General features: G+C 42.0%; 1 protein-coding gene and 1 pseudogene across 19 annotated transcripts in view; both read left to right on the forward strand.

Moving 5' to 3' along the window:
- The window catches only part of LOC114486304 (uncharacterized), a 277,756-nt gene that overhangs the window by 136,358 nt on the left and 127,883 nt on the right, over positions 1–13,515 (forward strand). The window lies entirely within an intron of this gene.
- Positions 8,055–9,527, forward strand: LOC102984221 (major facilitator superfamily domain-containing protein 1-like; annotated as a pseudogene).

The following is a 13,515-nucleotide window of genomic DNA, read 5'->3' on the forward strand; positions in this document are numbered from 1 at the left end:
AGAGAGTGGCATGGACATATATACACTACCAAATGTAAAATAGATAGCTAGTGGGAAGCAGCCACGTAGCACAGGGAGATCAGCTCCATGCTTTGTGACCACCTAGAGGGGTGGGATAGGGAGGGTGGAAGGGAGACGCAAGAGGGAGGAGATATGGGGATATATGTATAGGTATAGCTGATTCACTTTGTTATAAAGCAGAAACTAACACACCACTGTAAAGCAATTATACTCCAATAAAGATGTTAAAAAATACAGCTAATCAAAATGAAGAAAAGAAAGATGATTTATATTCTCTTCATCCAAGGATAACTGTGGCCCACATTTTCACATTTACCCCATTCATCCTACCCCTTTCCTACCCCCGTTCCCTCCCTTCCATCATCCCTTTCTTTTATGGACTCTTCCCTTCTTTGAAAATTAGATTTGTCTCTCCTATGGCATTTTCCTTTATAGTCACCCATGTACTGGTAGTTTTAATATTTCTTTTCTCCTTTCTGTGTATTCACATCAGTGTTGTTGGATTTAGTCTGTAAACTTTTTAAAAAATAAATGTATTTATTTATTTATTTTTGGCTGCCTTGGGTCTTTGTTGTTGTGCGTGGGCTTCCTCTAGTTGCTGGCGAGCGGGGGCTACTCTTCATTGTGGTGTGCAAGCTTCTCATTGTGGTGGCTTCTCCTGTTGCAGAGCACGGGCTCTAGGCGTGGGAGCTTCAGTAGCTGTGAGGCACAGGCTTAGTTGCTCTGGGGCATGTGGGATCTTCCTGGACCAGGGCTAGAACCTGTGTCCGCTGCACTGGCAGGCAGATTCTTAACCACTGCACCACCAGAGAAGTCCCTAGTCTGTAAACTTTTAAAGAGAGGGTGTTGCACCTGTGCCTGAAGTTGGAATCCACTGTTCACAGCATCTCATCTTGTGCCCTGTCAGGTTAACAGGAATGTATACCTAGAAGTATAAAAATTATAGTCACAAAATATGACTAATCATGTCAGTTTCACACTTGACCTAAGCAAGGCTGGTTTGTACAGTTCCGCCTCCCTCCGAAATTCAGTCGACACCAGCTGACTCTTTGTAACTTCCCACGCCTCCTCCTTTTGTGGATCTGGTTCCTTTAGTATTCTTGGATATCATTGTATGTTCCTCATTTTCCTTAAAAAATTATTTGTAGGAAAATTTAAGACCTAAGACAAAAGTCACTTTTTCTAGAAAGGATTTTCAAGAGTTTAGGGACACTACCTGGCAGGACCACTTTACACTAAGTTCATGGCTTGAGGATTTTGAGATAACCAAAAACAAGAGATCCACGGGACCATTAGCCTATAGTCACACTCCAGGGACAAGTCCATTCCCTCCCTACCCGCCCCCCCATCTTTTCTGCTCCAAATTAACTTAATTGTCCATGAAGACCTGTTGGGGGGATGGGTATAGTTTACTTCTGGGCTGCCCGGAGCCTGAGGGTATGGCCCTTTGGGGTCTGACACTTATCAAGGGAAAAATCTTCTATTAATTGCTCTTTTTAGGATGAGCCCTACACTCACTTATAATTCTGTCCCTTATGCTCCAGGGGGCTATCAAAACTGAAGTTATTTTGGTGCCCAATTTTTTCCAGCAGGAGAATTCAGCCAAATAACCTAGCTGCCACTGACAGGAGTGGGTGTGTTTTAATTTTATTGTAAATTGTTTGCTTGGTGTTTGTCCCTGCGACTAGACTATAATATTCTGATTTATTTATTGTCTGACTCCCTCACTAGAAAATGAGTTCCATTTTATTTAGTGATCATTTACAGAACACTTTCTGTGTACTGGGTACATTTCTAATTGCTTTATCAATATTAAGTCATTTGATCTTCCTGAAAGCCCTGTGAAATAGGCACTATTATTATTATAGATGAGGTAACTGAGACACTAAGAACTTAAGTTACTTGCCCAAGGTGACACAGCCAGTAAGTATGAGAGCCAGCATCTGACCCCAGGAAAACTGGCTTCAGAGTCCAGGGACTAACTCCTCTCTGTGCTGTGTCTCTCCAGGAGCACTAGGGCAGGTCACTAATGAGTCTTTAGGACCTGGCATCTGCCTGACAATAACAGTTCTTAATATTGTTGAATGCATGACCATCCAACGCAGAAATGTGAATGCTTTCTTGGTTATAATATGACCAACTGGTAAAAAGAAATGTACTAAAAGTGGCAATGAAATAAAATTTCAATCTGTCATTACAGGTAATAATGGCCTGATTTTCTTTAATTCTGAGGAGTGAGTACAGTAGGTGGACCAAATTATCTGATAAATTTTTGCTTTTTTCTTAAAATTGGAAGAGCACTATCATGTTGCAATACCCTTTGAAGGAGATGTGCTTAGGTGGTAAGATGCGGATGGGGAAGAATAATGTAATTCTAGAGGATGGCTGCTGAGATTTTATTAAATATTGTACTTGGGGAATAAATGAATGATCTAGAGGACATGACATTTCAGAACAAGGCTCCACAGCACATCCTGACTCTCTCAGGAAACAAAGATAATTCCACTTTATTGTTTATTAGAAAATCACTGATGTAAATAAAAGTCATGTGTTACCACGCAAGGTAATGTTCTGTGGCTGGTCACCTGGTTCCAGGTCAGGGCCAGGGTAAACTAGATCCTGTAAAGGGTGACTTGCTGTCTGCAGTTGTTCATTTCCATTTTCAAAGGGTTGATTCGGTTATGCTCCATTCGCCAGGTTATATCTTCTCTTTATGGTTTGTCGATGTGTCAGCTCATTACATCACATGTGCACAGGGAGGAGGTGGATATCTGATGGAAAGGTAACATGATGCAGGAAGGGAATCTTTTGGTTTCATCACTTGCATCAAGGCCAGTATCAAAACATAGTTAGAAATCCGTAAGAAATAGCTGCTTTCTAAGTCACAGGCTGTCAGGGGAGGTGCACCAAAGTTTTGGGACTCAGCTTTCTGTTCGGTGCCAACACAGATAAATCTCACATTGTGCACTCCAATGAACATTCAGTTTCATCTACTTGATGTCATTTCACTTACATACTGGGGGAAACTACTTCAGCTGCAGCTATAAAACTTTTATAATAATGGCAAATTTTAAATTCTTACTCTGGGCTTTCACTTTACTATGTGCTTATCCAAAAGTGGATAGTGTTCTCACTTTTTTAATGGTAGAGCAACCCTGAGAGAGAGATATTACAAGTTCTACAGTTTTATCCTAGAAATTTGAAGCAAGTTGCTCCAAGTCACAGGACCAGAAGAGGTGCAGTTATTTTGATTCGGTTTGAGTTACTCTTTCCCTAATACAATGTTCTTTTAATATTGATATTTGAATCTCATATTGCCTTTTAGTTAATCATTAGATCAATAAATGTTTGTTGGTATCAAGGCTATTACATCAAAAGAGGTAGTCATACTTAAAAGATTAGAATTAGGTCATCGTCTTCTAAGTTTCCCACTTAGAATAATGCTAAATCATATGTGGTTGCTTAAATATTAAAGCCCTATGGAATCACAGAGCACTCAAAGCTCAAATTAACACTGGGAATTGTAATTATATACATTTCTTGTGAAAAGACTTGATGGTTGGTTTGAATTACGAGCTGTGTGGCTTTGAGAAAATTACTTAATATCTTTAGGCTCTGGTTTCCTTAAATGTAAAGTGGGGATAATACTATCTACTTCTCTGGATCGTTGCCAAGATTAAAGCAGACAATACATTTATTCAAGTCCCCAGCACAGTGCCTGACACGTAATAGGCACTCAGTAAATGTTAGTTTCTCCTTGACTGATTTCTTTAATTGGCTGTGTAGGAAAATCATGTAAACAGACTCTACAGATCAATCACTTCCAAGTGCTTTTGGAAAATAATGCGTAGAGAGTCTTAAAGTTCACTGTCATTATTGTTGGTTAGGGCCCATTGCTTTCCCCCCCAAGAACATAAGGTTAAAATTTACTGGAGAGTATTTAATGTACAACAATTTGCTCTGAATCTAACTTTTTTTTTCAGGAACATACTTAATGATTAAATCAAATCAAGCAGAAGTTTTCTGTATGTGATTCAAGAACGCTCTTCATCCTTTCGGCGCTGAAATTGCATTACCTGTCATTGAAGGAGGAAGTGTGCTCAGTTAAGCTTGAAAGCAATGTTACCAGTAAAGGATTAACAAATCATAAGGCAGAATCCTTAGAAGGAAGGTTACTACCAGACTGTGGCTGAGGCACAAGCCAAGGAATATGTTTAATATGTGTTACCCCATTAGCTCCTGGAATCTTAATATATAATCCACATCACTGAATCAGACCCAAAGGAGGGAAAGAACAGGAGCATCATGTCTCTGCTATGTAGACACGGCATTATTAATTGTTTTAAGAAATTAGTTTTTATTTTATTAAAGTAATATATGCACACAGAGTTCTAAAGTCAAATGTTATTAAGGCGATTATAGCACATTACAGGGGTTTCTTATCTCATTCCTTCCCTTAGTTCTCTTCCCCGACCACCTTCAACGATTTTGGCTTTTCGTTTCCGACATGTGCACATCTCTATATTTCTAATTAATTTGTGTATTATGCTCTCTTTTGATTTATCGATATTTGACCTCTATTAATTTCCTATTATGGCATTTGAGCATTTTGTTCTCTTATACCACCATGCCTCTGCTTCCTTTCTCTCATATCCCAGTACAGTGGTCATATTACAGCCTTTGTTTAATTGACAATTCCATGTTGATATTATTGTGCCTTTGTAAATATTGTTCAGGCTAAGCATTATAGTGTACAGAACATTATATTTGCTTTCCTACTTTTTGTCTTTTCCTAAAGTTAATAATGGCGTCTCGCTGCCCGCCCTCCCCCCACCTCAATCCTTTCAATCTGTTTGTTTTTAGTCCTATTTCTAATTCTTTCTACACTTTCCAATGGCTTCTTGCTACACTTTTCTACAAGTGCCATCATATCAGAATATATGTGTTCCATTTTGTTTTTCCTAAACATATCCCTCCTGGACACTTCCTTCTCCTTCCATAGGGACTGGCCTCTCTCTGTCTGTTGCACAGTCTCCTCCTGGGGATGCCTTGAGTCTCCTTCTCTCTTGGTGGAGTTGCTTGTTTTGCTGGAGCACATTGTCAGATGCGGCAGGAGCAGAAGGTATCGCGGTGGCCGTCTTCAACGTGGCTGTCTCTTTAGCCACACAGGACTGTTTATCCTCCATGCCTCGCACACATCATCCTCCTGGGAGATCTTTCTACCCTTATTCTGGACAGTCCCTTTGTGCCAAAGGTGCAAAGTGAATCTTGACGTAAACATCACACAGTATAATTAATAATTAGATCATGGATTTTAAATGTAAAAATATAAAACTTTTAGAAGAAAATATAGAACGTCTTTGGGACCTAGGGCTAAGTGAAGAGTTCATAGACATGGCTAAAACGAAGATCCGTAAAAGAAAAAATAACTAAGTTGGACTTCATCAAAACTGAGAAAAACTTTGGCCCTGAAAAACACTCTGTTAAGAGGATGTAAAGACAAACTACAGACTCGGAGAAAATATTTGCAAACCATATATACCTAAAATATATAAAGGACTCTCAAAATTCTATAGGGAAAAAGAATCAATTATGAAATGGGTAAAAGACTTGAACAGTTGTTTCACTAAATTGGAGATATAGATGACAAATAACCACATGAAAAGATGTTCAGCATCATTAACCATTAGTGAAATGCAAATGAGAACCACAATGAGATATCAATATGAACTTATCAGAATGACTAAAATAGAAAATAATGATGACACCAAATGCTAGTGAGGATGCGGAGAAACTGAATCACTTACACGTTGCTGGTGGGAATGTGAAATGGTCCAGCTGCTCTGGAAAGCAGCTTGATAGCTTCTTAAAAAAACTAAACATGCAAATGTGACCCAGAAATTGCACCCTTTCCAAACTGGAAACAATCCAGATGTCCTTCAGTGGGTGAAAGGCAAAACAGACTGTGGTAAATCCATACCATGGAATATTTCTCAGCAATAGAAAAGGATAGCTTACTGAATCTTAGGAATCATTTGGAATTGTTGACAGATAGCATTGGAAGGTGGAGTAGATGTGATTGCCTACAGAGAAAGTACGGCAAGAAGGCAGCCTTGGAGAGTGTCCCAAGGGACTTGGAGAGTTCTAGAGGGAGCCTGGGCAGAGGAGCCTGGGCAGAGCATGGGGGCGAGGGTGGTGTCACAGCAGCAGAGAGAGAGGGGGTTTGAGAAGAAGGGAGTGGTCAAGTGTGCCAGCAAATGAGAAGCCAAGTAAGCAGAGACCCGAAGCTGCAGTGAGGTTGATGGGGCTCCAGGGAGAGCACTCTGGTGGGGGGGGGGGCACAAGCACTGAAGCTTGACCTGGTGGTATGAAGGTGTGTCGCAGCACCTCCACACCTGCTCCCATGCCATCTGGCCTCAGTGATAACCCGTGAGGTTGGTGGGTCGGGCAGGGCAAGAAGGCATTAATTTTCAAGTTTCAGAGGGGAGAAATCTGGGGCTCAGAAATGTTGGAAGCCTTGATCTGTGACCGAGCCAGGTCTTGTGGCTCTAAATTCAGTGCTCTTGTAGGGCTCCCATGATGGCTTTCCACCACATCACGGCACAGGGCAGGTGTGGCTTGGCTTCAAAAACCCATTGGGCAGTAAACTGCTAGAATCCCCCTATAATTTGCTAGGCAGCAATAAGTGATGTCCTGTAACTCTGAAGAAAGGTTACTAAGGCTTACTAATAGTGTAAGCATTCTCATAAAAGTTTCCCACAGCTCTTGAGTTTTTAGACAAACATTTGTCTTACCGTGTGCCCCCAATACTATACTGAGTGCTGTGTACATAGATTATCTTAAGCCTCACAACTACTTCACGGAATATGTACCGACACTAGTTCATTATAATGACAAGGAAACTGAGGCTTAAGAAGTAAAGTAACTTTCCCAAATTATACTATCAGAAAGTGATAAGAGGCAGGATTGAAACAACGGGGTTGTAACCTGCAATTGAACTTGTGTAACAGGCAATTGAACTAGAGACTTAGATCTTCAGATTCTCCAAAATGAATTATTTTGAGGCTTAATCATGCCTACTGGATAGAAGGAGAAAGAATATGGTGAAGATTAGGTGAGTTATGGATAACTAGTTCCAAGAAAGCTTCAGTAACTGAAGGGTTCAGATACTGGACAGAACTCTAAATGGTGGACAAGAGTCAATATGCATTTTCAGATTCTTCTGCTTCTAGAATCACCCCCTCCTCCCTGACACCAAAATATTATAGGATATTTGAATATTTGTAGAAGGATTATTCTATTAATTTAGAAAGTGTTTGAGTGCCTACTGTGTGCGAGGCATAGTGCCAGTTAGGGACAGGGGTAGACTGGTGAGCAAAGTAGGCCAATTCCTGCCTTCATGAAGTTTACAGGTCAGACAATGTCATTTTAGAGATAAAGGTGGTTGCATAGTTATGGAGGTGAGAGGCCTTTGGGGACCTTGGTCTATGGATGTGGAGGGTCTTATTCAGCCTCTGAAAGCTTGAACATCCTTCCCAATGCTACAAAACTATTTCCCCTTCTTCATTAATAAATCCTGAGTTTCTTCAGGTATCCAAACACTTCGGAAAGGGTGGATTTGGCCCCAGTTCAGGTGAAACCCTGACTGTTCTAAACCAGTTCTTCTCAAATTTATCCTCCATTGGAATCACCTGGAGGCCTTGTTAAAACGATTGTGAAGCATCACGTGAACGACCGCGGTCACGTGAGCACAGTTTTCGCGGGCTCTGGCGGCGGCTTCCTCCGGGAAGTTGCGGTCATGGTCATCTCTCGGTCTCCCGCCGCCGGCCCGGGGGAGTGGGGGGGAGGAGGAGGAAGCGAGGGCGTTGCCAGGCGGCCCAGACGACGCCAGCACAGGAGCCCCCGCCGCTCTGCTGCCCCGCGGGGGCCTGCCGGACCTCTGCGACCCCAGTTCCCGGCGCACAGGCTTTTGGTGCTGTTGCTGGTGCTTCCTTCCTTGGCTTCGGCTATGATAATCCTGCTGACCCTCAGACTCAGGTTAAAAGGATATGCAGGTGAGTACCACGAAATTCATGCTGCGGTATGCCTGGTATTCTTGGCCCAATGTAGTTTTGTGTTTCTTTGGTGGCTTTTTGATAGACCAAGCGTTTGGAATACGATGGGGCACCATTATTTTTAGTTGCTATTTGGTTTTGCCCTGGGTGGAATATTTAATGCTTTTTGGCTGATGGAGTTTGGACGGTTATGTTTGGGATGGGTGGGGAGTCCTTAGCAGTTGCCCAGAATACGTATGCTGTGAGTTGGTTTAAAGGCAAAGAATTAAACTTGGTGTTTGGTGTAAGTTGGACTCCAGCTTAGCATGGCTGGAATTGGAAGAACAACATTAACATGAACCTCATGAGATGGCTGTTTTCTAAGGTTTAAGCTTCCTTGGGTTCTGCTGGTCACACAACCCTTGGGGTCACACTTATGACTGGGAGTATAACATGAATTCTTTCACTAGTCTGTGCCTTGGTCCTTGCTTATTTGAATCAGACAGCAGAAAGAATCCTTCATAAAGAACAAAGAAAAACAGGTGAAGTTATTAAGTTGACTGATGTGAAGGACTTCTCCTTACCCCTGTGGCTTATATTTATCATCTGTGTCTGCTATTATGTTGCCGTGTTCCCTTTCATTGGACTTAGGAAAGATTTCTTTACAGAGAAATTTGGATTTTTCTCCCAGACAGCGAGTGATATTAACAGTAGAGTGTTTGGGCTCCTGGTGGATAAAACAAGAAGTAACATCACCTGTGTGCAGTGGTGACCACACTTGCTTCCCACATGATGCTGGCCTATTTTTTTTTTTTTTTTTTTTTTTTCCGGTACGCGGGCCTCTCCCGTTGCGGAGCACAGGCTCCGGACGCGCAGGCTCAGCGGCCATGGCTCACGGGCCTAGCCGCTCTGCGGCACGTGGGATCCTCCCGGACCGGGGCACGAACCCGTGTCCCCTGCATCGGCAGGCGGACTCTCAACCACTGTGCCACCAGGGAAGCCCGATGCTGGCCTTTATGCTGTGGAACACTTGGATTGCTATGTGTCTCCTGGGACTCTACTATTCGTTGCTTGCCTGTGCATTGTGGCCAATGGTGGCGTTTGTAGTTCCTGAACATCAACTGGGAACCGCATATGGCTTCATGCAGTCCATTCAGAATCTTGGGTTGGCCATTATTTCCATCATTGCTGGCATGATACGGGATACTCGGGGATATTTGTTTTTAGAAGTTTTCTTCGTTGCCTGTGTTTCTTTGTCACTGTTATCTGCGGTCTTACTCCACTTGGTGAATCATATCCAAGGTGGGAACCTAAATTATTCTGCAAGACAAAGGGAAGAAACAAAACTTTCTCATGCAGAATGAGAAGTTTAAATGACTGTGTCATGAGAATGGACTGCACACATCATTGGTTTGAAAAACTCCTTTATTTTTTTTTCAAATTTAGAGTTTAGTTGTTAGGAAAAATAATGGTCTGGAGAGTTATTATATTTATATTTTGAATACACTTATTTTAAAGTATAATTCTGAGGACTGTTTTAGCCTGTGTCTTTTGTATTGCTGAAGAATTCTACTTTGGAATAGGCTCATCAGTGGTGAAGTTTAGAAAACTGTACCTGGTACATGCGGGTGATTTTGAGTATGGACAGTGAATAATGGAAATCTTTGGATCTAGTATTGAGATAATTTTCACAAAGAGTATCATAGGAATATGGCCTTTTCTTTATCTTAAAGCAAAAAAAAAAAAAAAAAAAGCTTTTGAGGGAGTAGAAGGGATTTTTTTTTTTCTTCGTCTTTTTGTATCTTGTCCATCATGTGCCCCAACTGCACATGCACACAGTTATTTTTAGTCCCTTATAGTTTCTTTGTATTCTGTTGCTCCAGGAGACGTGTGTCCAGGTACAAGCGCTGCAGCAAAGGGGCCCAGGTCCCAGGGCCCAGCCTGTCTCAGTTTGAAGTACATGGCGTAATACTGTATGCTTAAAAGTTTTAGAACAGCTTGAAAGTGCATTCCTTATTCAGGGTAAGCTTATTTACATCCTTTTTTTTTTTTCCGATTTATGGTATATTGTGTCATTATTCAGTTGTTAATTCTTTAGGCTTTGACTGCCATGTGACTGTTCTAGCCCATGGGTGTTGAAAGTAGGCCTTACCAGTTGGGAAAAGTCTGCTGCTGTGGAGGGCCTGTGTGGTCTGGCCCTTTCCTCTTTCCACTACCTCTGTGCCTCAGCTACAGTGAGCTGCTTACATTTTTTTCAAGTTGGTTACGTCTCTTCCCTTCTCAGGGGCTTTGTCCATGCTGCTCCCTTTGCTTAGACTATTTTAGCCAGGATTCTCTAACAACCTGGTTTCATAGGATTTATGACAGAAAATTTTAGCCCCCCACTGGGAACCATTCTTCCTGTGGAAACTCTTCCAGACCCTTCAGGCTATATCAAGTTCTTCTAAAATTCCTGTGATCTTTGAAAACCCCCGTACTTTTCCTTCGTAGCTTACCTCAGCTTATCATGAAGAATTTGTGATGAGGTATGTGTGGGTGTCTCTTTCTTTCGGTTGTAAGCTCCACGAGGGCAGAAACTGTCTCTGATACGTTAATAATGATTGTATTGATAGTGCCTAGCACAAAGTAGGCACAAAATAAATATTTTTTTGAATGATACATAAATAAAAAGGAGAGTAAACTGGGACAAAAAACAGATTGTGAGGCCCCAGCCCCAGTCAATGATTCAGGCCTGAGAAATTGCATTTTTAACAAGTCCCAGGCCATGGTGTTGCTGGCCAAGGGACTATACTTCGTGCCACACTGACCTAAACTAATCATGGGAATCTCATTCCCCTTGCTAGTGACTGGTTTAGCAATAAACATGCTATGCAATTCTGGCCAAGGTGTTGTGAGGGGATATATGTCGAGGGAAGAATTTCTTAGCTCTTAAATGGGACATGCAGGATGAGAAAGACATTGTCCTGCTTCTCCTTGAAACCACCTTCTTATATGATGTTTGTCAAAGCCTGAGGGAAATGCCAACAAACCAAGCATGATGGAACAGAAAGAACGACAGCACCAATCTTGGGGATGCCCTACGTTTGGATGTCTGGTTGAGATAATTAACGTGCCTATTGTTGAAGCCCTTTGCATCATAGTTTCATATTATGTGCAACAGATACTTTCCTGATGGATGAATCTAGTGCTTCTTAAAGGTTAATGATCATCTCCTTACTATTAGAAGTCAGTAATCCATGCTCAAGCAGCGGTCTGTATGGGCTGTTGGTATTATATTGACCTTGCCATGGACTTGGGACTTTGTGACTGTTCCTGATTATTCCAAGGTGATCATCTTGACCATTCCAAGAGTCAAGAACCTGTTGGCCCATAAAACCTGATGGGTTTTAGCATGTGACCCCTGTGGAAAAGAACCCATATCTCTCACACACACACACACGCTTATTCCTCACTTGATCCATGGCACTCAATTCCTGAATTCCTGGCCTAAAGAGGTCTATTTTTGCCTTGTCACACGTCTTTTCTGCTTAGACTTTGGAGTCTGAGCATCTCTCCTGGGTGGGCTGTTTGGCCTGAGCTTCTGATTCTTGCAGCCCTACGTTGCCTCTGACAGTAATGCCCTGCTCCAGTCCCATGCCTCCACATCCTCCAAACCTGCCAATTAATGGACTAACCTGGGTTTGCCCTACCTAAGGATGGTCCTGTGTACAATAATCAACATTTGTACATTACTATCCAGTTTATACTGAGCTTTTAGTTTTTCTATTCAGGATCTCAATGGATCCTTGCGTAGAAGCACTCTGACAAGAAGGGGAGATCAGGTACTCTGTTATTATGCCCATTTTCAGATTAGGGAACTAGAACAAACCAAGATTATACCCATTGTGTAAATTAGGACATAGAGAAAATCAGGTAATTTGAGTGATCAAAAATCTATTCCCGTAATACTTGCTTAACTCTTTAAGAACATTTTGAAGTACACAGTTTTTCAAGAAAGTATGTTAATGTTATAAATTTTCGGCAGCAATGAAAAATTTGCTCCCGTGGATGATTTATCATACATATGAGGTTTATAAGCCTATGAAAGGAGAGCTTTATGGGTTTTTCTTTAAAAATACAGGTTTTATCTTCTTTCTTTAACCCCATTCACTGTAAAGGTTTAGCAATGTGCCATGCACCACACTGCCCTCACTGAAAAGCTCCCGTTAAGTTACAGGGACTCCTTAGTTGCTATATCCAAAGGGGACTCATCACCTTATCATCTTTTTTTTTTTAATGTTCAATTTATAAATCCAACAAACTATAACAATTACTTTATTAAAAATTTTTTTTTATTACTATTATTTTCTAGTTTTGGCTGTGTTGGGTCTTTGTTGCTGCAAGCGGGCTTTCTCTAGTTGCAGCGAGCAGGGGCTACTCTGTGTTGCGGTGCGCAGGCTTCTTATTGCGGTGGCTTCTCTAGTTGTGGAGCACGGGCTCTAGGTGTATGGGCTTCAGTAGCTGTGGCACGTGGGCTCAGTAGTTGTGGCTCATTGGGTCAGTAGTTGTGGCTTGCAGGCTCTAGAGTGCAGGCTCAGTAGCTGTGGCGCACGGGCTTAGTTGCTCCACGGTGTGTGGGATCTTCCCGGACCAGGGCTCGAACCTATGTCCCCTGCACTGGCAGGCGGATTCTTAACCACTGCGCCACCAGAGAAGCCCCACCTTATCATCTGTAGCAGCATTTGACCCTGGTGACTTCTCCATCCTTGAAGTTCTATCTTTCTCTGCTTTCTTCTTACACTCCCGCCTCTCTGCTTCTTCCTCTGGCCATTTCTGACCTTCCTTTTAAAGTTCTCTAACTTTGCCTGTTCCTTAGACTTTATTGTTATGCAGGGACCTATTATTGGTCCTCTTTATTTCAGCTGACTATACAGTCTGATCTCATCCTTCTTTCTTGAGCTCCAAAACCATGTGTTCAGCCATTTGCTAGACATTTTTACATGGGTGAACCATTAGCACCATATGCATCCTGCAAACTGAAACCATGATTTCTCCCTGCTGAACCCCCTTTCCTTCCTGTATTCTCTTATCTTCCTAAATAGTCATTTAATTGTAAAAACCAGAAATGAGGGTGTCATTTGTGACTTCATCTGTTCAATCTTGGCATCAAATCAGTAAGTCTTGACAACCCCCTAAATATCTCTCTTATCATGACTCTTCTCCATCCCTCCTGTTGGGAGTCAAGTTCAGTTTGTCATTGCCTATAACATCTTCTTGATTAGCTTCTGTCTTTCTAATCTTACATCCTCTGGCCTATCCTCCATGTGTCACCAGACCAATCTTTCTAAGTTTGACTCATACTTGGCACACAAGGTTCCTTATTCCCTGGCGCAGACCTGCTTGTTTAATCTCATTCCCCCTCCTCTTCCCTCACATTTCATGTGCTGATTAAACCCAACTCTGGAGAGTTCTCTGAACTTTC

Source organism: Physeter macrocephalus, chromosome 5 (genome assembly GCF_002837175.3).
Source record: "Physeter macrocephalus isolate SW-GA chromosome 5, ASM283717v5, whole genome shotgun sequence".
Taxonomy (NCBI): domain Eukaryota; kingdom Metazoa; phylum Chordata; class Mammalia; order Artiodactyla; family Physeteridae; genus Physeter; species Physeter macrocephalus.